The sequence below is a fragment of the Apodemus sylvaticus genome, chromosome 4, assembly GCF_947179515.1.
Source record: "Apodemus sylvaticus chromosome 4, mApoSyl1.1, whole genome shotgun sequence".
Lineage (NCBI taxonomy): Eukaryota > Metazoa > Chordata > Mammalia > Rodentia > Muridae > Apodemus > Apodemus sylvaticus.
Window position 1 is genome coordinate 127,699,296 of NC_067475.1, and position 24,602 is coordinate 127,723,897.

The window sequence follows — 24,602 nt, forward strand, 5'->3', positions numbered from 1 at the left end:
AAATTATTTAGATGCTAGGAAGTTATTTTACTTTGAAAGTGAAGACAAATCTGAAAAACTCTAGGCCCAAGAGTTTTTTAGTCAAATATTTCAAATATCTTGAAAAGAATTAAAAAAAAAAAAACCCACTTGGTAGTGTTAGCTAGGGTTACAGCATTCTTTTGTGTTCTATAGTGAGTGGGTAAGATGGCTCAGCAGGTAAATGTAACTTCTGCCAAGGCTGACAACCTGAGGTCTGCTGCAGGAGAGAACAGACTACAGCAAGTTGTACACACACACACACACACACACACACACACAGTACATAATACAGCTTTCGAGGGGAAGCTTATATCCCTGTTATCATTTGTTTCCATTTCCTTCCTCCTCAGAGAAGACCAAGCTCTAAGCAGTGTTTTTAATCTGTTACTACATGTATACAATATTTTTTCCTAATTGGCTATATATATGAAATCATACTTTCTCTATCATGCTCTTCACTGTTTGTACTTTATTCATTTGTCAATCTTGTGTTTTAGTAATGAAGAATATGCTGCTATATAAATGTGTCAAATCTACTGATTCTCCTACTGATAGACATGGCATTTCCAATGTTTTGGCTGAATCAGCAAGACTTGTAACACTGTTGGTGAACGTGTCTCTTGTACTGGTAGACCTTTCGTCAGGGATTTTATGAGTGGAAATGCCATCAAAGCAGATCTTCTGACTTCTCAAGACGGTCCTCACTATTCTACAGTGGCCTCCAGCTGACACTCCCAGCGGCGACCAACACATCAGACTTCTGCTGATTTCACATCCAAGTCAAAACCGCTTTTTCTTCAGACTTGAGAACTTTCCCACTATAGAATCTGAATGCTGCTTGTATTTCCTGGGTAGTCACAGCGACCTGGGGCATGTGGGCATGCACCTACTCTTCTGTGAGCTTACCCCTGACTTCTACTCTGCTGTTCGCCCTGTTGATCTGTTCATGAAAATCTCACAGCAAGACAAGGGAGCCAGAAGACGGAGCAAGCGGCAGGGTGTGCATGCAGGCTCTATTTCTGTGTCCCTTGTGAGTCATGAAAGTTTCTTCTTTCAGTCCATAAATATTATCAAGTGCTCGCTATCTGCACAGACTCGCACAGGTGCAAATCTCTCAAGCCGACACCAGACTTCCACGCATGCCACTGTCCCTCCTACGACCTCTCTCCCATTCTCCGGTTATTCTGAAGAGCCAGGCCATGAGCCGGCTTCCACTCAGAGCCCTGTGGAGCAAAAGCCCATCTGTGCTCTCCTGCCCATCTATTGCCTTTCTCCATTATTTCTAGTTTCCGGGCAGCTGTCCTGCTTCCCTGCTGTGCAGCTCTTCAGGCGAGCTTTCCCTTCTCTCTGAAATCCTGGCCTTCATCTTGTGTGCCACAGTTGGCCCTGGGTCTTTCAATGCCAGGCACAGATCCCGGGGCACAGGAAACACCTGAGCACCTCCTGCCAGAAGACTCAATGGTTTTGAGTCCTCTGGGTGTTATCCATGTGTTGCTTCAGCCGGAGCTTGGATGTGGAATACCTCCCGGAAGCCCATGTGCGACTAGCCTGGTACTCAGATTGGCACTGCTGGAAATGGTGGAAGCTACGACGGAACAGCCTAGTGGAAAGTCAGGCCACACAGGGGCATGCCTCTGTCCCTCCCCTTTCCACACAAGCTCCTACCACAAGTCCAAAGGCAAAAGCGCTGAGTGGCCATGGAAGGGATTCTTAAAAGTCTAAGCTTAAACTTCTCCTTCTTATAAGTTTCCCAGATATTTTGTCTCAGCACTAGAAAGATGAGTCGGTTTCATTAGCCTATTAATGTTTACTCTTATTTGTCATCTCATTAGGTCCCTGAAAACAGCAGCCGCAGTCTCACAGGACACTGGTGTCTGCTACAGTGGCTCTCAGAAGGAATGTCAAACTTAATTCAAGTGTGTTCATGCTATTTGACTTCTACCAAAATATCACAGAATCTTGAAAATAAGAATGAACAGAAATTGGGAAAATGTCATATTGAGCACTAAGGTGAAGGAAATTCCAAACACCTAGGATCAACAGTGATCTCTGATTTTGATTCGCACTCATCAGGGGCATTTGGCCAAGGAAATAATGTTGAAGTATTAAATAATGTAAGCCTCAGAAAGCCTGAGCCTAGAACCCAATAACATGAAATTATGAGAAACATATGTAAGTAGGAAGTAAGAACATTTGTCAAAGGACAGGGGGAAAGTTTAGAAATCCCACCAATTAGCAGCACCATGACACCTAAGAACAGTGGCTGAAGCAGGCTACCAGGAAGCAGATGAGATATGAATTCACGAGTCCACAATGAAAAGTTACTTCCAAAGGTTGTTTTGAATTTTTATAAACTGAATCACAAGAAACAAGGGTCTGTCCTACAAAAATTTAGTTTCATACTGAACAAAGAGTCAATAGAGATCTCCCCCCCCCCCCACCCTTTATTTTGTGAGACAGAGTCTCACTATGTAGCTCTGGCTGGCCTGGAACTCCCTATGTAGAACAGGTTGGCCTTTGAGTTCAATAGAAATTCGCCTGCCTCCGCCTTCCCAGTGCTGGACTTAAAGATATTTTGAACCGAATAATTCTGTGTAAGAGATGCAAAGGAACTGGGTTACTATTAACACGTGACCAAAGCGGAGGGTGAGGATATTCCCATGAAGCGCTACTGTAAAGGCCAAGCAAAGCCTGTGTCCCTCAGCCATCGGCATCCTGTGAAGAAGTCTTTCCAGAAAGATGATGCAACTGCGAGACTGAGTCTGAAGAGCGAGAAACAAGTGGTCGTGGAGGCGGAACGAATACGGAATGAACGCCAAAGCTACGAAATAGGTGACCTGGCACATGGCAGCCTCCGTGCAGCCTCCAAGGCTTTATCTGTATCTGTCTCAAAATCACATGGCAAAGCCTTTTCATTGCTTCTGCTCGCTGATGCGTAAGGGTGTGGGGAATGGGCAGGTGTGGACTGCAGAGGGCAGCTGGGGCTCCGCCCTCTCCTTCCATCACATGGGCTGGAACTCAGGTCATGAGGCTTGCTAGCAAGCACTTTTACACAAAAAGTTATCTCAACTGCCCCACAAAGAAAAGATTTTTTTTATTTCATGTTTTAACTTGATTCAAGCGTTAATGTTAATTTAATATACCAATAAGGATATAGCAATTTTATGAAGACAATGATCTAGATTTTTTTAACTTAAACATTTTTAAAATTTGTATAGCCTATTCTTTATAATACATTGACATAAAATTATTAAGAATAGTTCAATCCAAATAAAATATTTATAGCAGGCATTAAAATATTATTAAAATATGCATAATAGGGACCAGGGAGATGGCTCAGTGTTTAAGAGCACTGGCTACTCTTCCAGAAGACCCAGGTTCAATTCCCAGCACCCACATGGCAGTTCAAAATTATCTATAACTCCAGTCCTAAAAGATCTGACACTTCATTTTGGCTTTCATAAGCAGCAAGCACACATGTGGTGCCATACACATACAAACAAATCAAACACACATACAGACAAAATTAATCACTTAAAATATGTATATATAAGCTACTAGCCTGAAATAGATTAACATTAATTACTGTTAATCAAAACTATAGGTCTTGTCATATACATGATCATAATAGTATTGTTTAGAATAGACGAAACTGGAAACAATCCAAATATCCACTATCAATCAAACAAAATGTTTATACATACATTTTAATCCTTTTTATCATAGGCAGTGATAAAAAGGAGGAAAACGCTGGTCTGTATAATGGTCCTCAGTTGTAAGATTGGCTCTTGTATGAAGGCTGCCCCATAGCCACCTATAGTATGATCCACCAAGATGTTTCCTGGGAACTGCGAAGCCCCGGAGAAGCAAGTGTGTAGCCAGTGTGTGCTGCCCGGGTGCTGTTTGTATTTTGATATTAATCCTGCTTCCTCAAGACGGGCTGCCCCGACAAGGAGTGGTTCATGCACTCAGGTGATTCCATGTGAACAAAGACGGCAGAAGTCAATCACTGGGTGAAGGATAAGGTGGGATTTCCGGGTCCCAGGAGGAAGCGGAGGAAAGAGAGGGAGAGGGATTCTGATGAGACTGTGGAGGGGCTAGGACGTAGCAGACATGTAACTTTCTGGGACCAATAGTCTGTAGCCTCTGCAGCCACCTATGGGAGGATGGGGCAAGATATTCGATATTCTTCGCCCAGCCATTGAGCATCTAGCTGGTTTTAAATTATAAAGGCTTCCTGGTGTTTCCCATCTGCGGCGACTCAGGTGGGCCTGAGAAAGAGCACTGACTGGGCGGTTGTTAGTGGGCTTGGCGAAGCTAGCCGTGGGAACTGGGTGGGACGGCCATTGCCAGCAGCTGGACAGAGCAGGCTCTCATGTTAAAATTACAGTTACCTGCTGCCAATGGCTGACGGCAAGTGCTGACATCCCTAGCAGCGGTAAGAGGGAGCGCTCGGCATAGGGGCCCTACTGACCCCGGGAGGGCTGCGGATGTGCAACCAGAGCATCTACTGGAAGGCAAAGGATAGCCTTAAAGTGGGCAAATGTTAATGATATGCAAACTATACTTAAAAAATAATAATAAAAACCTGTAAAAACTAATCAGGCCATCTGCTCTTTAGTATACCACACTACAAACCAGCTACAATTCATCCAGATTTTGCTAAGAGCTTATGAAAGAATTAATATCTCATAAGTTAAATAGTGGCTAGCAAAATGTGACCCTAACAGCACCCCTGAGGGACGCTTGCTAGCCTTGTGCATGCTGGGATTCTACCTATAACTTACTATACCTTATATATGCATATATACCTATAACTTACTATACCTTATATATACATATATACCTGTAACTTACTATACCTTATATATACATATATACCTGTAACTTATTGAACCAGGAACTCGATGGAGAGCCCTGTTTTTGCAAGTTTCCCAGTGAATAACCCGATGCTTGCTAAATTTAAGGACCACTGAGTCTATGTTTCTACAAGTTGAGTTTTACCAAATTTTACCTTTGCCAAATCAAAGCACAGTCCAGTGCCATCCCTTCCCACGGTGCTGCTACCCACAGGACCTGCCTTGTATTAACAGCAACAACACATTCATGAGAGACAGCTTCAAAGGTTTTGTGTTTGTCTGTTTTTAAATCAATAAAGATGTCACTAAAGCCAAGTTCAGCAAACAACAGAGTGTAAATATTTTCAGCTTTTTTGGTCAGAAGATCTCTGTTGAAACAACTCAGGCTTTGCCTCTGTGTCATGAAAACAGCCTTTAGTCTTAATAATGGAAGGTATGACCAACTGACTGACCCACAGGGTCCATGGGTCAGAATATGCTGACCACAGGCTGAACTAGAACAGCGAGGAACATTGGACTTGGACTTTGCTTGTTAAAGAAAAAACGATGCTGGGTGGTAGTGGCGCATACCTTTAATCCCAAGCAGGCAGAGCTCTGAGCTGGAGGCCAGCCTTGTCTATAGATCAAGTTTCAGGACAGCCAGGGCTACACAGAGAGACAGACCCTATCTCAAAGAAACAAAATACAAATAAAAAGTTATGACTCTACTCCCTTAATTCAGTAAGGTACTAGGCAGCATGAGCACAGTAAAGAGAGACAGCATGCGGACCTGGCCGGACTTGAAGGGTAGAAAACCACAGCTGCTGAGACTAAAACCTCCAGTGGTACCCTGAAGCAGAGAGAACTGAGGGTGGAGGAGCACAGAGCAGGGCCTTAGTAAGGAACAGCTCTTTCAAAGCAGGCTGATTTATACATAACTGGGGTCTGCAAAGAAAGGAACAGAGAAAGCTATCAAATTTTCACTTGTCCTTTTGAGACGGGATTGTTATGTAGCCCACACCAGCCTGAAACTGGAGACCACACTGCATTAGCATCCTGAGTGCTTGGGTGACAGGATGCTTATCACACCTAGCTTAATTTAATTTTGCAACTTAAAATAACGGACGCTTCCTAAAATTTATTTAAAGATATATAATTATGTAAAAAATATTTAATGACCAGCATTTGGAGGCAGAAATAGGCAGATGTCTGTAGAATGGTCTACATAGCAAGTTCCAGGCCAGGCTAAAAAAAATAATAAAAAGCCTAGTAAAGGTACAAGAAGTACAAAAAAGGAAACTATGGTACCTATTATCTACCTATTACCTAAATATCTTTAAATGGGTGATAAAAATCAATTAAAAACAACCCTCCTCTAAACCAAGCAAATCAATGGAAACTGTCCAATTGCAGAGAAAAACAATTAGAAAACACTCGCAGAGCCCTCAGTAATTCCTAAGAAGCCATCCGGATGACTTCTCTCTAGAAAAGCCAGAGAGAAAGAATATTGTCTGCACTGAACAAGTGATTGAATGTCTGTGTCCAAAACCATGGAAGGTAGAAGGAAGTGGCAGAGCGATTGAACGCACTAAAAGAAAGAACTGCTAACCCAGAATTCTATAGCAGTGAATAGACATGTCCGCAGAGAAGGGAGGGACTGAGACACTGCCGAATGCACTAAGAGAGTTTCTCATCCTGAGTTTTGCAGGCAAATGGATGGAACTAGAAAATATCATCCTGAGTGAGGTAACTCAGACCCAAAAGGACATGCATGGTATATTCTCACTGATAAGTGGATATTAGCCAAAAGAAAGAAAGAAAGAAAGAAAGAAAGAAAGAAAGAAAGAAAGAAAGAAAGAAAGAAAGAAAGAAAGAAAGAAAGAAAGAGAGAGAGAGAGAGAGAGAAAGAAAGAAAGAAAGAAAGAAAGAAAAGAAGGAGAGAAAGAGAGAAAGAGAAAGAGAGAGAGAAAGAGAGAAAAAGAGAGAGAGAGAGAGAGAGAGAAAGAAAGAAAGAAAGAAAGAAAGAAAGAAAGAAAGAAAGAAAGAAAGAAAGAAAGAAAGAAAGAAAGAAAGGTTCAGAATACCCAAGATACAGTCCACAGAACTCAAAAAGTTCAACAAGCTGAAAGGCCCAAGTGAGGATGCCTCAGTCTCACTTGGGAGAAGAAAACAATCACAGTGGGGAGGGAGGAAAAGAGGGAGGGACCTGGGAGGAAAAGTGGAGGGGGGAGGGAGAGCTGGGGGGAGGGAAGAAGGGAACCTGATCTGGTATTAGGTGAGGGAATAGGACTGAAGAAGCCCTGAGGGCCTACAGAAAGAAGGGAAACAGGCAACTTCAGGAGATAGAAGGTTGGGGGAACTCTCCAGAATGCACCAGAGACCTGGGAGGTGAGAGACTCTCAGGACTCAAAGGGAGGGACCTTAGATGAAATGCCTGTCAGTAGGAAAAGGGAACTTGTAGAGCCCACCTCCAGCAGGAAGACAGGGCTTCAAATGAGGGAGAGTGGGGCCATCCCACAGTCACAACTGACCAATAATTGTTCCTGTCTGAAAGAATTACAGGGATGGAAATGGAGAGGAGCCTGAGGAAAAGAAGGTCCAGTGACAGAACCAAAGTGGGATCCAGCTCAAGGGGAGATCCCGAGGCCTGACACTATTACTGCGGCTACAGAATGCTCACAAAAGGAGACCTAGCATGACTGCACTCCGGAAGACCCAACAAGCAGCTGACAGAGTCAGATGCAGATATTTGCACCCAACCAATGGACAGAAGCAGCTGACCCCTGTTGTTGGATTAGGGAAGGCTGAAAGAAGCTGAGGAGAAGGGAGACCCTGTAGGAGGACCAGCAGTCTCAATTAATCTGGACCTCCGAGATCTCTCAAACACTTGACCATCAAACAGGCAGCATACACCAACAGATATAAGACCCCCAACACATGTACAGTAGAGGACTGCAGGGTCTGTGTTCATTCAGAGATGACGCACCTAACCCTCAAGAGACTGGAGGTCCCAGGGAGTTTAGAGGTCAGGTGGGGGGGGGGGGGAACATCCACGTGGAGTCGAGGGTAGGGAGGTGTGGGATGTGGTACAGTTTTAAAAACAACAACAACAAAACAAAAAAAAAACCCAAAAAAACAAAAAAGAAAAGACAGGGAAGGATACCAGAAGGAAACTGGACCACCAGAAATGAAGAGAGAGCAAGAGAAATATGTGGACAGACATAATGTCCTATGCTCTGTTTAGGTTCTCTAAAACATCTTTAATAGTTGAAAAGTAAGAGATGTTCAATTAATTGTATGAAGAAGTAAAAGGAAGACTATTGGGTGAAGAAATACACAGGAGGGGGCTGAGAGGCGGCTCAGCAGTTGAGGGCACTGGCTGCTTTGGGAGCACCAGGTTCCACTCTCGGTGGCCATGTGGGTGGCTCCCAAAGATCTCATGTTCTCTGCATCCAGCAGGCTCTACACACACACACACACACACACACACACACACACACACACACGATTCTTTTAAAGAGATAAATCTTTAAACAATAGGGAGACAGTGAGATAGATGGCTCAATGTGTGACTGTATTTGCTGTTCAAACCTAACAACCCAAGCTCAACCCCTGAATCCACGAAAAAAACCAAAACCAAAACCCAGATATCAGCACTCCTGAGATGGCGAGACCAAAAAACTGTCTAGAAGGTGAGAGACCAACTAACCTGCTAACCTGTGGCACAGAGGATGGCAGAAGCAAGGGAGGTACTCTGTCTCAAAGGGAGGCGAAGAGAACCAATTCCCCAAATGTTTCCCTCTGACTGACCTCCCTGGTGTGTCATGGCATCCATGTGACTGCACACATTTCTCTCTCTCTCTCTCTCTCTCTCTCTCTCTCTCTCTCTCTCTCTCTCACACACACACACACACACACACACACACAAGAGAGACAGACAGACAGAGACAGAGAAAGACAGATAGGGAGGGAGGGAGGGAGGGAGGGAGACGGGAGTAATGGTGGGGAAACAGAACAAATGAAGGAGACATTTTTTTAAACAATCTCATTGCAATAGTAAAATTGTCCATAGCCTATGAAAAGTTATGTTTCACAAATCCTAGAGCAACCACCAAAACCATTAAATACACACACACATAGGTCTAGTTCAAAATAAAAAGTAAGTATGCCCCCAACACTCAGGAGGCAGAGTCAAGTTGATCTCTGAGTTTGAAACCAGCCTGGTCTACAGGACAGCCAGGGCTACAGAGAAACCCTGCTTCACAACAATCAATGAATATACCAACTAATGTAATAAACATTACCCAACTATACAATATAGCAACTTTGCTTCAAATATAATGATTCAAGAAATAAAGGGATAAAAAACGTATATCACACACCATAAAATAATCAATAGAAGCATGGAGTAGCTTAACTAAAATCAAACTAAACTATATAAAATAAAACTGGCATCAAATATAGAAAAACTTTCAATTGCTTGGAAATTAAATAACACATTCCTAAGTAGAGATGAAAGCTTAAAACATTCTAGAAATCATTACAAATGAGCATTAATACACTGTATCAACATTTGTGGACTGCAGCTAATGTAGTATAGGGAAGAAAATAACAAGATTAAATGCTTTCACTAGCAAAGTCTACATTCATTCATTAAACTTCTCCCTCATAAAAAGTCTTATGAAAACACTCAAACTAAGAAATTAAAAAAAAAAACCTGAAATACTTGATATGTCAAAAACATTTTTAATTACAAAATATTAGGAACTGAATGAAGGACGATGAAAGCATATCTGAAATTTGTGAAAAGCATTCTTAAAAGGAAATGTGCAGCACTGCGTTCCCTCAGAGTTAAACTCTGCCGCCCCAAACCAAGGGCAGCACGTGCCACGGAGAAGCAGAGCAAACCACCGGCGGCGGGGCAGAGGGAAGGGAGCAAGACCGGAAACTAATGGGACCATAGGACAGAGCACAATGACTCAGGAAAAACTAAAAGGATGCCATCAAGAAGTAACAGGGATGCAAAGGATCCCTGCCTCCTGGGTCGGGACCTAGGGCACTGCTCAGGAGAGAGGACTCCGCTCCATTCCCCATGATGCAAAACAAACTTCAGAAACGTCTTAGCCAGCACAGCACAGCGTGCAGACCTGTCGGCAGGCTTTCCTTCTATACATAGCACAAACTTCTCAACTAGAGAGCCTTAGTGTTTACAGCGTGCACGCACACCTACTAATAAGACAACGCCACTGCGGCCGCAGTGGCCTCTGTTCAAAAGAGCTTGCTGCACATGCATGAGGGCCCAGCCGGCACCCATGTCAGTGTCATCCAGGTGTGACACTTGCCTGCAATCCCAGTGCCCGCTCCAAAGGTGGAGATACGACAGCCACTTTTTAAATTATCTTCAAGAAAAGTCAAACTGAGTAAGGTATGCAAGCCCCAGAGACAAATGTGGCATGGTACTCACTTAGACGTGGCTGTCGGCTATAAAGGATAGCAATGTTATAACCCACAGGCACAGGGAAGCAACACGGAGGGCTCTAGAGGAAGCCGGGAGGAGCTCCCGGGCAAGAGGAAATGGGTTAGATATCACAGGTGGGCTGGGGTGGGTGGAGTTGAGAACAGGAGGAATCAGTGGGGTGGGGGTGGGGGATGGGAATACTGGGAGAAACAGCTGGAATTGGGGAACATTTCAGGGTCAAGGTAGAAACCTAATACAATTAAAACTCCTTGAAATCTAATTAATTAGAGAGTAACCCTAATTAAGACTCCTAGTAATGGGGGCTAGGGAACCTGAACTGGTCATCTTCTAAAACCAGGCAAGGCTCAAGTGGAGGGATTGGGACACCAACCCAGCCATAAAACCTCCAACCTTTCTGTCATGCCTGCAGAGTGTTCTGAGACCAGAGCCAAGCATAATCATGATCAGAAAGACTTCATCCAGCAAGCGATAGGAGATGCAGATTGCCAGACAAATATTAGCTGAGCTCTGGGAGTTCTGTGGAGGAACCAGATGGGTCACAGACACCTTATGAGCATGGCCCAGAGAATCAGCTGACTGGGGTTCAGGAAGGATTGCAGAGACCAGGGAGCCTGAAGGGGTCTGGCCTCAGTCCTCTGCATATGTTATGACTGTCAGTTCTTGTGGGACTCCTAACAGTGGGAGCTGGGGCTGTCTCTGACTCTTTTGCCTGCTTGTGGGGCCTTTCTCCTCCTACTGGGTTGTCTTGTCCAGCCTTGATGTGATAACATGTGCCTGGTCTTTATTGTAGCATGTGTTTGGTTGATGTCCCCTCTTGTCTGAGGGGAGGTGGGGGGTGGATCTAGGGAAAGAGGAAAGGTGGGGGTGAGAGACTGGGAGGAGGGGAGGGAGGAGAAACTGTAGTCAGGATATAATATAATGAGAGAAAAATAAAAACTAAAGGGGGGAGGGGGATGGAGAGCTGGCTCAGGCCTTAAGAGCACTAGCTGCTCTTCCCCAGGACCCAGGTGGTTCAAGTCCCAGCACCCACATGGCAGCTCACAACTGTCTTTAGGTCTAGCTCCAGGGGATCTGATTCCTTCATACAGATACAAAACATGCAAAACACCAATGGAGAGAGAGAGAGAGAGAGAGAGAGAGAGAGAGAGAGAGAGAATAAAGAAATCGATTTCACCTGCCTGGAAATGTCAGCTTCTGTTTAGGACTACTACCTGCATTTGATTTTCACAGAGCAGAGGCCTCAAAACAAGAGTAAATTTCACGGTGTGCTCTAAGGACTGAGAAGTTTATCTTAAGAGAAACATTTCCAACAAACTGAAAAGTCGTTATCAGATGCACTAAGAACCAAGCATTTGAGCAAGCCTGCAGCACTGAGCACTGTGAGGTGCTGGTGTGGCACCAGACAAGGACCTGGCCACTGTGAGACTACCTGCCTGTTGGTGCAGAGCAGTCCTTCCAGACCTCCTGCTTTACTACAAGACTGCCTTCTCCCAGGCTTACAGTCTGTATTTTTGAATCACTAAAATGTTTAGAAGTTCAATATATATTTTTTAAATATATATTGAACTTTTAAATTCTTGTGTTTCTCGATAGCTGATGAATCTTTTAAAACAATGTAGAACTGATTCAAGTGTACACAGACCCAAAACAGGCATATGTACCTTGCCAGGATGATGAAGTTCAGGTGTTAGGTTTTCAAACTGCTCTTTGCTAGTGAGATTTACCTTCTTAAAGTTCTCAACCTCTTCTGCAGTAGAATTGAGGAATCTAATTACAAAACTGGCTAAAAATTGACCAACAGGAAACAATTGATACCGACCTCAAAACAACTTGAGCTTTAGAACAGGGTTTAACTCTACCTTAATAAAGATGTTCTACGAAGCAATTTAGCATTATATTCAACAACATTAAAAGCTTAAGAGGTATAGAGAACCCTAAATATAACTAAAAACATTGTGAGAGCATACATACTTGTCATCAGCTATGTATTGGGTATTTATAGACAGGAACGCTGGGCATTATTGAATTTATAGTTTGCTGGTGTGAATATGCTTGGCTCAGAGAGAGGCACTATTAGGCCTTATAAGCATAGGTGTGGCCTTCTTCTAGGAAGTCTGTCACTGTGTGGGTGGGCTTTGAGACCCTCCTCCTAGACATGTGGAAGCCAGTGGTCTCCTGTTGGCCTTTGAGACAAGATGTAGAAATCTCAGCTCCTTCAGCATCAAGCCAGCCTGAACACTGCCACGCTTCCTGCCACGATGATAATGGACTGGGCCTCAGAACGGTAAGCCAGCCTCAACTAAATGCTGTCCTTCGTAAGAGTTGCCTTGGTCATAGTGTCTCCCTACAGCAGTGGAAACCCTAACTAAGACACATAGTAATCGAAACACACTTGGCTCTTAAGAGATTTTTTTTAAGCTCAAAATTAGTGTACACATAAAAAGAAATGATTATCAGGTGGAATAATGAGAGTGGCATTTGATATAAGATTCAAGATCACTAGGAAGATATCACAGGAGAGACAGAACAGAAAACAGTCCCTAAGCAATGAGAATTTACAGGATGGGCAAAAAGCATTCTAAATAGGAACTGGAAGCAGACACAAGACACTTAGAAAAGGCACCACATTCATTAGAAAATAATTAAGCGAGTGTGAAAATGTGTGTGCAACATGGGCAATCAAAGGCCTGACAAGGAACCAGGAGAAAGCTACCAGAAGTCTTTGCTTCAATCTCTAGTGATGACTTGCGAATGGTGAGTGGGATATCTGAATGGGCTGGAGACTTGTTTCTAAACCCCTCTCAGAAGTTCAGCAGCACAGGAAGGAAGAATGGGCCCCTCCCTGCCTCTGCCCCACGGGCTCCTCCTGCTACATTATCATGCACAAGTCCACTGCACCGATCTGCAACCACTGGCAGCACTGCTAGAGGCAAAGGTCAGTCATTCTGGAAGGGAGAAAATGATCTCTAGTGACGGGTCACAATATACTACTGGAAGGCTAACCAAACAACACCTCCATCTCATTCAGGTGGACAATATCCAAAGAAGGCTTGTTTCTCAGATGGAAGCAAATTAAAAGCATCATTAGAGAACAGCTGTAGAAATTTGCTTTGACTAGCCACAGAATGTCACATCTTGAGGCATTAGTTACTACCAACTGGCACACACTGAATCCTGCTTGTGTTGGAGATGATCTTGTTTACATTTGGAAGGTGAATGTATTGGGGGCTTTGAAATGTGAGGGAGATGAAAAAGGGTTGGATAATATGTTTCATGGTATACATATAAGGAATTTCTCCAAGAATTAGAAATATATCTACTTCCAAAGCCTTTACTAGGGTCTGGGGGAGTTAGCTTACTATGTATGAGGCATTGGGATTCAATCCCTAGTACTGGGTAAAAATTGGGGAGGGGTCTCTAGTTGCAGCCTGTGGTAGAGGACTTGCCTAATATATCTGGTATATGCAATGCTCTGTGATTAATCTCAATACCAGAAAAGAAAAGGAAGGAAAAGGAAGGGAAAAGAAATTGTTCTTCACTGACTGTTCCTTACTGTGACCCAAAGGTCATTATTAGAAAGTCTTAATTCAAGTCAATAAACAATTACTCTATTACAAGACAGACTTAAAAACACAATCAACCTGGATAGAACCAGAAAGCGTATGTCCTCTGTTCAAATTTTAAAACAATTGATATAAACTGGAGAACTGATAAAAGCTATATAAGCACAGGAATCAAAAGTGTCAATCTTAATAGTAATCAACATGGGAGCTAGTGATGTGGCTCAATGGAGTGGCATTTGTATTGAGACCCCAATACAGCTCTGAGCAACCCCCCTTATATACATATGATCCAGAGAACTGTGTGAGCACCTCTCAGAGAGACCACCAGCACCCTCAAAGCTCCTGCCATGCCTCTACCTACCCTTCTGCTTTCGGCTTCTCCTCCTCCAGTAGCCAGCAATAGGGTGCTGACTTCATCACCAGATTCTGGTTTGTCATGCAGGACTGTGCAGCTCACTTGTGTGTATACTAGAAACAGTTTACAGTGCTACAGACCAAGCCAGCAAGCGATATACACAAGGCCAAGGTCTGCCCTCCTCCATAACTGGCACACAAGCTCTCATCATTAGTTGGAACACAGGCGCACACATTTGCTTAGCAGGTGAGTTTCATGAGTGAGACGCAGAACTGAGCCATTGCCATAGGTAGCACATGGCACTCGCTTACTTCCGTCCTGCTCTGCTGTTAGTATGGAGCCCTCTCTGCATTGCGGCTACTACAACTAAGCTGCTATTTTTAAAAAAATATGCTTCTTAAGAACTTTTTTTTTTTATTAACATGGATACAAATTTTTTGTTGGGTATTTACTTGTAGGAGGCACTGTGAAGTCAGTATGTTCCTACTTAGTTTTGAGAAAAAAAGGCCAGCTCTTTTCTAGGGTGCCATCCACATCTCACCAGCAGCCTAGTAAAGACCTCTGTCCTCTGCCTCTGCATCAACACTTGATAACACCAGCTCTTAAAATCCAGCCACCCCAACAAAGACATCAACAAACAGCAATGGAGCATGAGTGGCAGCAGTCCAAGCACGTAGGTTCCTATTGTAACGAATGTTCAATTGTGGTGAAGGTATTGTATTGATAATGGAGGAGGCTAGGTATAGATGGGGTATGGGAGTATGGAAAATCTGACTTCCTCTCATTTTTGCTGTAAATCCAGAACTGCACTAAGAAACAGGTAAAAGTTCAAAGCCATTTTGACAAACATTAACTACGGGCTGATGTAGTGCAGTGATCCTTCCACCTTAGCATCATCCATGAGGGGATGAGGCACAAGCCAATGTTCCCAACACTTTGCCGGGGCAGGGAGACGCTGTGTTTGGTTTCCTCCCAGACTGTCCTCAAGCTTAGTACACAGCCAGGGTTGGCAGGAAGGAAGCTCCCCGTCCTCCTGCCGTTAGCTTCAGCCATCTGACTTTCTGAACGTTCCAGTGATTTGTAAATATTAAAGTTATGTCTCTGTTTTCTCTTTTAAAAAAAACCTGAATGTGTTTTTTGTCAATTTTTATGTTATGTACCTTACAGTTTGTATATATGTATTTGAAATTTTATGTATTAGTAGATGTACATAGATTTAGAGGTTGAAACTTTTGGAGTTAAACCTGTGATTATAAAATGTCCATTTTTTATATTTTCAAATTTTATCTTTATTATGTATTTATTTTATTATGATGTATGTGATGCATTTGGGTGTCCATGTACCATCATATACAAAGATCAGAGGACAACTTTGTGAGGTTGGTTCTCTCCTTCCCCTTTTCTGTAGCTCCTGGGACGACATCAGGTCGCCAGGCTTGTGTGGCAAGCTCTTTACGTAGCTAGCATCTCACCAGCTATTTTTTTTTTATGATGAAAATCTGCTTCTCTCTGTTGACAGTTTCTTTTGCTGTGCAGAGAAAACATCAGCTGCAAACACAGACTGCGCCTAGAATTGGAGAAGTCCTCAACCAGATATACTTCAGATAGGGCTGAAATCCAGAACTTCAAAAATTAAATACTAAGGAAATAAAACTGCCAGTTAACAACAAATTTAACAGGCAGTTTTCAAAAGAAGAACTACAGGGGCTGGAGAGATGGCTCAGCACTGGCTGCTCTTCCTAAGGACCCAGGTTTAATTCCCAGCATATACATGGCAGAGCACACCTGCCATGTCTGTAACTCCAGTTTAAGGGGACCTGATAACCTCAGACAGACATACACATAGGTGAAACATTGGGGGCAATGCACATTAAAACTACTTTTGAGATACTAGAGTGCTGTCATCAGGAAGACCAACAAGAGGACATGTGGAAAGAGGAACTCTTCTTATTCACTATTGAGAGAGTGCAAATTAATAGATGTTATGATAATCAGATCGGAGGCTTGTCAAAATGTTAAAAGAGTAGTTCTGCTACCTTATTAAAGAGAACTAACCAGTGCTCCTATTCCTGGGTGTGTACCTTGAGAACTCGATGTTCTGCTATAGAGATATCTACACATCCATGTTTAATGTGGATCTTTGTATAGCAAGGAATGAAACCAGATTAGATGTGTGTCAATAGATGAGCAGAGAATGAAAACTGCCACATATACAAAGTAGAATATTATTAAGTTTGATTAATAAAAAAGGAAACTGCAAAATGTACAGGCACATAGAAGGAACTGAAAATGCACAGTATTACATGATGTAAACCCAAATGTGGGGGTGGGGGAACCTTCATGTTCTCCTTCACATATACATGCTAATTATGATGTATACATGTACATATGTAAACAATTGTAGGTGTGGACATAGTGCGCCATTTAGAAAGGAGATCAAGAAAGGGCAGTATTAGGTGATGAGAAAGCATAGGGGCATGAGCTATGAAATAGGATATAAAGCTAATTGGTTTTTTTCCTAGTTTCAACTCCATGAGATTTTTTCTTTGTGGTCATGAAGTCCATAAAAATGCAAGTGACGGAGAGCAGCGGCGGCCGCGGCAGCAGTGCAGCAGTGGCTGGTCCAGCTGAAGGGCCATCAGCAGTGGAACCAAGGCGACACAGGGTCCAGTTAGGCCCTGCGCCCACGACCACTGACCTTCGCTGGCCAGCCGGGCTGCAAGTACCTGCGGATTTACGGTGCCTTTCACCTTTCACCGCACAGAAGCCACATCAGAACTCTGCTTCCCACCAGTCACGAGAGACTCGCCTCCATCTTGGTTTCAGACTCCAGAGAGATCGGACAGACTGAGGTACACAAACATAACCCTAGGCCAACATCGCGGGGGTCTAAGCCCGACGGGCGTTGGCCTGCACCCAGGCCCTGGGCTGTTCGGGGGGCCATCGGGGTCCCAACCCAGCCAGGAGGTTTTTTTGCCCGCACCGGCGCGCGCGCTGCCATTTTGCCTACAGGACAGCAGAGAGCTCTAGCAGGCAAAGCCGTAACAGGCATAGCCTGAGGCTAACAAAGCTGGGGTCTAGGCCCCAACAGGCCCTGGACTGACCCCAAGAACTGGGCGGCTTGGTGGGCCATCTGTGTGTCAACCTGCTCAGGAGGTTGTTAGCACAGCAGACTCTCCCGGAACTTTCAGGGAGCGCGAGCACACACGCCCGCCATCCTGGCCACCTGACAGACCCAATTAATAGTCATAGCCCGAGGGGAACTTTTCTTGGACCTTGGCCTCCCAGGCTTCTACCTGGACCCAGGGCCTGAGCAGCCAGGCTAGCCTTGTGTGCACCAACCCGGTTGGGAGATCAGCTGCCCAGCAGAGTGATCAGCAGATGGAAAAGGTCCCAGCAGCATACACCATCAGCACTCCCTGAAGGAGCAAACGGGCTCCATCTGGTTCACAGACACAATCTGGGGCAAACCACACTAGCGCTGCAAGGGCACCCAAGAGGAAGACAGCACATCAGCAATCAGCTACAGGGGTAACCCAGCCATATAGTGTTGCAGTAATAGCCCCAGAGCCCCTCAGGAGGCCCAAACATCAGCCAGGGACAAGATCAACTAACTCCAGAGAACAAGATGGCAAAGGTCAAACGCAGGAACGCTACTAACAGAAATCTAGGCAATATGGCAGCATCTGAACCAAACTCTCCAACATCAGCAAGTTCTGGTTATGCCAACACACCAGAGAAACAAGATTTGGATTTAAAATCACTGATCATGATGCTGCTAGAAGAACACAAAAAGGACATAAATGAATCTCTTAAAGAAATACAGGGGAACACGAATAAGCTAGAAACCCGTATAAGGGAAACAGAAAAATCACTTAAAGAAATGCAGGAGAATAAGGCTCAAGAGACAGAAGCCAATAAAGAAGAAACGCAAAAAAAAAAAAAAAAAAAAAAAAAAAAAAAAAAAAAACCTTAAAGAAATGCAGGAGAACTTGAGTCAAGAGGCAGAAGTCATGAAAGAGGAAACACAAAAATCTCTTAAAGAATTACAGGAAAACACAAACAAACAAATGATGGAACTGAGCAAAACCATCCTGGATCTAAAAACAGAAGTAGAAACAACTAAGAAATCACAAAGGGAGACATCTTTGGAGATAGAAAACCTTGAGAAGAAATCAGGGGCCATAGATGCAAATATAAACAACAGAATACAAGAGATGGAAGAAAGAATTTCAGATGCCGAAGATACCATAGAAACCATTGACTCAACAGTCAAAGAAAATGCAAAATGCAAAAAGCTTGTATCCCAGAACATCCAGGAAATCCAGGATACAATGAGAAGACCAAACCTAAGGATTATAGGTATAGATGAGAGTGAAGATTTACAACTGAAAGGGCCAGCAAATATCTTTAACAAAATTATGGAAGAAAACTTTCCCAACTTAAAGAGAGAGATACCTATGAATATACAAGAAGCCTACAGAACTCCAAACAGACTGGATCTGAGCAGAAATACCTCTCGCCACATAATAATTAAAACCCCAAATGCACTAAACAAAGAAAGGATATTAAAGGCAGTAAGAGAAAAAGGCCAAGTAACATATAAAGGAAGACCTATCAGAATCACACCAGACTTCTCACCAGAGACCATGAAAGCTAGAAGATCCTGGGCAGATCTCATGCAGACTCTAAGAGAACACAAATGTCAGCCAAGACTACTATACCCAGTAAAACTCTCAATCACAATAGATGGAGAAACCAAGACATTCCATGACAAAACCAAATTTACACAATATCTTTCCACAAACCCAGCTCTACAAAGAATAATAGGAGGAAAACTCCAATACAAAAAGGGAAACTACACCCTGGAAAAAGTAAGATAGTAACCTTCCTTCATCAAACCCAAAAGAAGATAATCACTCAAATATAAAAATAACATCAAAAATGACAGGAAGTAATAATCTCTATTCCTTAATATCTCTTAACATCAATGGACTCAATTCCCCAATAAAAAGACATAGACTAACAGACTGGATAAGGAAACAGGACCCTACATTTTGCTGCATACAGGAAACACACCTAAATGTCAAAGACAAAAACTACCTTAGAGTAAAAGGCTGGAAGACAATTTTACAAGCCAATGGTCTCGGGAAACGAGCCGGAGTAGCCATTCTAATATCAGATAAAATCGACTTTCAACCTAAAGTCATCAAAAGAGACACTGAGGGACACTTCTTGCTGGTCAAAGGAAAAATCCACCCAGAAGAACTTTCAATTCTGAACATCTATGCTCCAAATACAAGGGCACCCTCATTCATAAAAGAAACTTTACTAAAGCTCAAAGCACACATTGCACCTAACACAATAATTGTGGGTGACTTCAACACTCCACTCTCCTCAATGGACTGATCGGGAAAACATAAACTAAACAGGGACACAGTAAAACTAATTGAAGCTTTAGACCAATTGGATTTGACGGATATTTATAGAACATTTCACCCTAAAGCAAAAGAATATACCTTTTCCTCAGCACCTCATGGTACCTTCTCCAAAATCGACCATATAATTGGTCACAAGAAAGACCTCAACAAATACAAGAAGATCGAACTAATCCCATGCCTCCTATCAGATCACTATGGTGTAAGAGTGGTTTTCAATAGCAACAAAAACAACAGAAAGCCCACATACACATGGAGGCTGAACAATACTCTACTCAATAACACCTTGGTGAAAGAAGAAATAAAGAAATCAGAGACTTTTTAGAATTTAATGAAAATGAAGGCACAACATACCAAAATCTTTGGGACACAATGAAAGCAGTGCTAAGAGGAAAACTCATAGCCCTGAGTGCCTCCAAAAAGAAAATGGAGAGAGCATATACTAGCAGCTTAGTGACACACCTGAAAGCCCTGGAACAAAAAGAAGCTATTTCACCCAGGAGGAGTAGAAGACAGGAAATCATCAAACTCAGGGCTGAAATCAATCAAGTGGAAACAAAGAGAACCATACAAAGAATCAACGAGTCCAGGAGCTGGTTCTTTGAGAAAATCAACAAGATAGATAAACCCTTAGCCAGACTGACCAAAGGGCACAGAGAAAGTATCCAAATCAACAAAATTAGAAATGAAAAGGGAGATATTACAACAGAAACTGAGGAAATCCAAAAAATCATCAGATCCTACTACAAAAGCCTATACTCAACACAACTGGAGAATCTGGAGGAAATGGACAATTTCCTAGACAGATACCAAATACCAAAATTAAATCAGGACCAAATAGATCATCTAAACAGTCCCATAACCCCTAAAGAAATAGAAGGGGTCATAGAAAGTCTTCCAACCAAAAAAAAGCACAGGACCAGATGGTTTCAGTGCAGAATTCTATCAGACCTTCAAAGAAGACCTAACACCAATACTCTTCAAACTATTCCACAAAATAGAAACAGAAGGAACCCTACCCAATTCCTTCTACGAAGCCACAATTACACTGATACCAAAACCACACAAAGATCCAACAAAGAAAGAAAACTTCAGACCAATCTCCCTTATGAACATCGATGCAAAAATACTCAATAAAATTCTTGCCAACCGAATCCAAGAACACATCAAAACGATCATCCACCATGATCAAGTAGGCTTTATCCCAGGGATGCAGGGTTGGTTCAATATACAGAAATCCATCAATGCAATCCACTACATAAACAAACTCAAAGAAAAAAACCACATGGTCATTTCATTGGATGATGAAAAAGCATTTGACAAAATTCAGCATCCTTTCATGCTTAAAGTCTTGGAAAGAACAGGAATTCAAGGCCCATACCTAAACATCGTTAAAGCAATATACAGCAAACCGGTAGCCAGCATCAAACTAAATGGAGAGAAACTTGAAGCAATCCCTCTAAAATCAGGGAATAGACAGGGCTGCCCCCTTTCTCCTTATCTTTTCAATATTGTACTTGAGGTACTAGCTCGGGCAATTCGACAACATAAGGAGGTCAAAGGGATACAAATTGGAAAGGAAGAAGTCAAACTATCATTATTTGCAGATGACATGATAGTCTACCTAAGTGACCCAAAAAACTCCACTAGAGAACTCCTACAGCTGATAAACAACTTCAGCAAAGTGGCAGGTTATAAAATCAACTCAAGCAAATCAGTGGCCTTCCTATACTCAAAGGATAAGCAGGCTGAGAAAGAAATTAGGGAAATGACCCCCTTCACAATAGCCACAAACAGTATAAAGTATCTTGGGGTGACTCTTACCAAACATGTGAAAGATCTGTATGACATGAACTTCAAGACTCTGAAGAAGGAAATGGAAGAAGACCTCAAAAAATGGGAAAACCTCCCATGCTCATGGATTGGCAGGATCAATATAGTTAAAATGGCCATTTTACCAAAAGCAATATACAGATTCAATGCAATACCCATCAAAATCCCAACTCAATTCTTCACAGAGTTAGAAAGAGCAATTATCAAATTCATCTGGAATAACAAAAAACCCAGGATAGCTAAAACTATTCTCAGCAACAAAAGAAATTCTGGGGGAATCAGTATCCCTGACCTCAAGCAATACTACAGTGTTAAAAACTGCATGGTATTGGTACGGTGACAGGCAGGCAGATCAATAGAACAGGATTGAAGATCCAAAAATGAACCCACACACCTATGGCCACTTAATCCTCGAAAAAGGGGCTGAAAACATCCAATGGGAAAAAAAGATAGCCTTTTCAACAAATGGTGCTGGTTCAACTGGAGGTCAGCTGCAGAAGAATGCGAATTGATCCATCCTTGTCTCCTTGCACTAAGCTCAAATCCAAATGGATCAAGGACCTCCACATAAAGCCAGATACTCTGAAGCTAATAGAAAAGAAACTGGGGAAGACCCTTGAGGACATCGGTACAGGGAGAAAGTTTCTGAACAGAACACCAATAGCATATGCTCTAAGATCAAGAATTGACAAATAGGACCTCATAAAATTACAAAGTTTCTATAAGGCAAAGGACACCATCAAAAGGACAGATCGGCAACCAACAAATTGGGAAAAGATCTTCACCAATCCTACATCAGATAGAGGGCTAATATCCAATATATATAAAGAACTCAAGAAGTTAGACTCCAGAAAACCAAACAACCCTATTAAAAAATGGGGTACAGAGTTAAACAAAGAATTCTCACCTGAAGAATATCGGATGACGGAGAAACATCTTAAAAAATTCTCAACTTCATTAGTCATTAGGGAAATGCAAATCAAAACAACCCTGAGATTTCACCTTACACCAGTCAGAATGGCTAAGATTAAAAATTCAGGAGACAGCAGGTGTTGGAGAGGGTGTGGAGAAAGAGGAACACTCCTCCACTGCTGGTGGGGTTGCAAATTGGTACGACCACTCTGGAAAGCAGTCTGGCGGTTCCTCCGAAAACTGGGCACCTCACTGCCAGAAGATCCTGCTATATCACTCCTGGGAATATTCCCAAAAGTTTCCCCAGCATGTAATAAGGATACATGTTCTACTATGTTCATAGCAGCCCTATTTATAATTGCCAGAAGTTTGAAAGAACCCAGGTATCCCTCAACAGAAGAGTGGATGCAAAAAAATGTGGTATATCTACACAATGGAGTACAATTCAGCCATTAGAAACAATAAATTCATGAAATTCTTAGGCAAATGGATGGAGCTAGAGAACATCATACTAAGTGAGGTAACCCAGACTCAAAAGGTGAATCATGGTATGCACTCACTAATAAGTGGATATTAACCTAGAAAACTGGAATACCCAAAACATAATCTACACATCAAACGATGTACAAGAAGAAAGGAAGAGTGGCCCCTTGTTCTGGAAAGACTCAGTGAAGCAGTATAGAACAAAATCAGAACAGGGAAGTGGGAAGGGTTGGGTGGGAAAACAGGGGGAGGGAAGGGGACTGATGGGACTTTCGGGGAGTGGGGGTCCAGAAAAGGGGAAATCATTTGAAATGTAAATAAATATATCAATAAATTTAAAAAAAAAGAAGTTTGGCTTTTGGTAACAGAAAGCTAGAGTACACGGTAGCAGAGTAAAAGGCATGGCAGCAGGAACAGCTGAGAGCTCTCATCTCAAATACATACACATACACACATACACATACAAACATACACACATACATACACATGCATATACATACATATACACACAAATATAATATAATACCACAAATATAAAATGATTTTAAGAGATTACTAATAACCATAAAATAGTAAGTATGGGCTAGGGATATAGTTGACAAGGTACTTAATTAGCATATGCAGAACCCCACACTCCTTCTCCAGCACCTCATGAACCAGGCATAACACAAGCCTCTCACCCATCACTAAGGAGGTAACACTGGAAGAATCTGAACAAGGTTACTCTCAGCTATATAGTAAACTCAAGGGCATCCTTGAGACCATCTCAAAACAAACAACAAAGAAAACAAAAAACACCAGAACAAAAAAGACAAGGCGTTTATTCTGGATTGAGTCAAGATAAACTTTGTATGTTTTCTCTCATATATAGACCCTAGATTGTACACATATACCACACCACAGGATGAAAGCAGACAGCATTATTTGGGGATAGGAGAGGAGTAATAGTAGAACACAGGTGAGAGTAATGGTGGATAGGATATGGTCAAAGCATATGACATACTTGAACAAAAGTGTCATCTGAAACCCATCAGCTTGTATTATGGATATATGCTAACTATTTTTGAAACATTAAAACCTTACAGGGTAGGTTTGGAGCTATACTAATTTGATTTATTTATTAAGTATAGAAGTTGGATTGCAGGTTGCTGTGTTCCTGCACATTTCCTGATTCATGCTGACCACATGGGAAAGTACTCCAGAGAAGTACTATTACAAGGACCACATGGGGGTCAGGCCAGTATAAGGCTTCTTTAGGCAGTTCAGATTTCAGTCTCACTCTCCAGTTGACTGCTTTAGCACATAGATCATTACTGAGAATAGCAAGATGACCTTGTGGGTAAAAGCTCCTGCTACCAAGCCTGGTTGATGACAGAAGTAACCAGTTGCTGGGACCCTCATAGTGGAGAGAAAAAGCTCCTGCAAGTTGTCCTCAGATCTCCACACACAGGCATGTGTGCATGCATACACATCCATATTAGTTCATCATTAAATTCATGAATAAAAAAGTAAAGACTCCAACAGGATACAATACAATACAAGCTACAAATCCTAACACTTTGGTTTGAGCCTATGAGGATAAGCACAGATACCAGCCTTGTTCACCCGAACATAAATTTGTTTTGTCTCAGCATTTCAATTTTTTGATGACTAACCAGTCATAGAAAACAAGTTCTTCAT

The 24,602-nt window shown here is 42.5% G+C and overlaps 1 protein-coding gene across 1 annotated transcript in view; it reads right to left on the minus strand.

The window, feature by feature from the left end:
• The window catches only part of LOC127683382 (la-related protein 1B-like), a 66,782-nt gene that overhangs the window by 19,601 nt on the left and 22,579 nt on the right, over window positions 1-24,602 (minus strand). The window lies entirely within an intron of this gene.